Source organism: Microplitis demolitor, chromosome 6 (genome assembly GCF_026212275.2).
Source record: "Microplitis demolitor isolate Queensland-Clemson2020A chromosome 6, iyMicDemo2.1a, whole genome shotgun sequence".
NCBI lineage: Eukaryota > Metazoa > Arthropoda > Insecta > Hymenoptera > Braconidae > Microplitis > Microplitis demolitor.
In genome coordinates, this window is record NC_068550.1 from 20279009 (window position 1) to 20282474 (window position 3466).

The window sequence follows — 3466 nt, forward strand, 5'->3', positions numbered from 1 at the left end:
TTAAATTTTGAAAATATTATGATAAGTAATTTTAAAACTTATTGATAATTATTATTGATTTAGTATAATAATAATTTTAAACTTATAAAAACCTTTCTATTTTATGGAAATATTAAAATTATATATAACTAGAATATTTCTAATAGGAGCGACTGGAAAATGAGTTTTTTTAACTTTTATTGCTAACAATTGAAAATGTAATGTAACAGTTATTGATAATTTATAAGAACTTTTATATTTAGTAGAAATAAAAAAATTTAATATATTTAAAATCTTAGGAGTGAGAGTGAGAGAATAACGAGTTACCTCCGAAATTACTTATTATAATTATAATTTTAGTACAGTAATTATTTTTCATTGACAAAATCCTTCTTATGTAACTCATTCGCTCTCACTTTTAAAATTTAAAAATATTATTATGAGTGACGTGAAACTTATTTATAATTGTTATGAATTAAACATGATAATTATATGGAATAGGCAATATCCTTAATATTTAGTAAACAAATATGATTTTAATATATTAAAAATATTATAAGAATGAGAGCAAGGAAATGATTTTTTCAAAATATTTATAGTTGTTATAAATTCAATGCAACATTTATCTGAATCTTATAAAATACTTACCATTTGACTCACTTACTTTCATTTTAAAAATTTTGAAAGTACTATAATAATATGTTTTTTGACTTTATTAATAATACTTAATAAGTAAATATAATAATTATCTGGATCTTATAAAATACTGAACATTTGACTTACTCACCATCATTTCCAATAGTTTCAATTTATAAATATTTGAATATTTGTACTAAATGTTAAGTATTCCATAAGTTTCAATCAATTATTATATTAATTAAATCTATAATAATCATAAAGAAGTTAAAATATAACAATAATATTTAATAAATGTCGATTATATTTTTCAATAATAAAATAAAAAATGCAAAAAAACAATAGATGAATTTTATTCTTTCCATTTCTTATGTAATAATTAATAATTTATTCGTTGAAGTAGAAGCTGCATACTCTAGTCTGGTGGATTTTATCGTTTCTATCGTTCATCTGTTCGCTTGTGACAAACAATGATTTAATTGCTTAGTTAAGTATCATTCTAATAAAATAAAAAAGTTAAATATAAATAAAATAAAAATACGAAGCTTGCACTGCTTTTTACTCGTCGTCATAATTAAAATATATTATCTAGGTATTATTCAGATAATAATAATACGGCGCGGTATCTCCATTATCGACATACGTTAATCAATTTTTCCTGTATTTTATATTGCATGGTACATAAGCATATGATAAAGAAGTTTATTTTTTGGTAGTGTTTCTATGCGGTAGTGTTTTTATTGGGTAGGCTTAAAAAATGGTAAAGACGTTTTTAGTAGTATATTTTATTGGTAGTAATTTATTATGGTATATGTGTAATATGATTGAGTTATTTATGGTAGTCATATAAATGGTAGAGATGCTAATGGTAGGCATTTTTATGGGTGACCTGTATTGTGGTAGAGATGCTTATGGTAGAGATTGTTATGGTCGAGTTCGTTTCTGGGAGGGTTGTAATCTGGTAGAGTTGTAATGTGAGAGAGTTTTTCAGTGGTAGAATTGTTGATTGGTTGAGATTTTTGCGGGTAATGTTCAAAACTGGTTTAGTTCGTGTGTGGCGCAGTTACTTGTGGTAGGCCTGGTCATGGTTCAGTTGTCGTAAGGTAGAGATTTTTCTGGTACACCTATTAATGTGCCTCCATAACAAGTCTCAGTACCAGCAACTTGCATCAGATATACTTATATTGTCATATAATCGCCCATCGCGTGAATATACAGAACTTACATTCCCGCTGCGGGAATGCAGATCTTAAATTCACGCGGCGTGAATTTCTTGAACGTATATCCACGCGGCATACTCATATAACAACATGAAGAAATCAGTTATGACTAATAATTGATTACCTATGTTAACTTTTTTTTTATTTATAAAAACTAGCGTAGGACTACCATACTATGATCATTATTTAAAAATTATATTAATATCAAATGTAATAATCTAAAAATGTAATTAATTGTAAGTTATTGCAGATAATAGTTTTACTAGATATTCTTAATTGTCTTTTAACTCTGGAAGACTCAATATTTACGGTGTTGGTAACTTAACATTGTCAATTGTTAAATCATTTAGTGACAACGTCTCGATTTCATTGCTGTTGTTATTGTTAATTTCTTTGGTTGACTTCTCTTCTAATGAAAGATCGCTGACGCCATTCTATAAATCGCTTTGAATTTTTTTTAGTTTCTTTATCGTCGTCTCAAAAATTTTTTGGGATGATTTAGAGCCAGTAAAAATTATATCTTTACAGACGTGAGAAAGTATATTTTTTTTCTGACTTTCTGACAATTTTTTTGGACTCGCGATCTCGCTAATCTTCACACGCCTCATTTTTGGAGTGGAATTAGTCTCTTGATCCGTCGGTTTTTAGATATCATCATTTTGTTTCCATCGATCAGGACATAATTCTTTTTCAAATAATGATAGATTGAAACATGTACGCGCTGCAAAAATGTGGACACATGGAAGAAGCCACGATTTATTAATTTTACAGCTGCATTGATTTGGCGTTGTATAAATTCTTTCATCATAAAATTCAATTGAAATTTTAATTTCCTGCGCATCTTCAATTTTGTATTGAATTCGCTTACTTAATGTAATTTGTTTCATAACATGGTTAAAGGCTGGTTCAATGAGGTACATTTTGTACAGTTTTTCATCTGAAGTTAAATTGGAGTCGGTTACTTTTTGTCTCAAAATCGTTTTAGTTTTTTTATGCAGTGCTTCATAAGCTCGGCATTGCTCAAATTCAAATAGAGCATCAATAAATTGAACAAGAGTGTTGTAACGTTGAATAGCAGTTTTTATCTTTCCATTTAGTGACTCCAATCGATTATTTGTATCGTTTCCTAATGTACCGTTAACCATATTATGGACTGTCCATTCTTCTTTAATGTTGTGCCAATTGATATTGTAATATTGTAAGACTGAAGCTGGAACTGTTGTGGAAAATTCTTGATAGACTCGGTTGTATATTTCTGCTGTTTCACTTTTAGCAAGCTTGTTCAACGATTGAAGAGCTACGTTTTTTCCTTCTTTGCTAATACCCATATGCGAAACTGAAACTTCACGTTCGAAAGTCCTCAATGTATGAAAAAGACATATAGAAGTCGGTACTGACGGAAATAGTTCATGGAGGACATATCGTTCTACAAAGTCTTTGTCAGTCATAAAACTTTTTATTCTAGAACATGCTTCGATGTTATAGTTTTTAAAACAAGTCAAGAACCATTTCATTGTGTCTCGTTGTTCATTTGCTAATATTCCGACAGAAGCAATATTAGTTTATGCATTACAATATTCCACAACAATCAGTAGCAATGCAAAATTTCTTTTAAATAATTTGTACGTTAC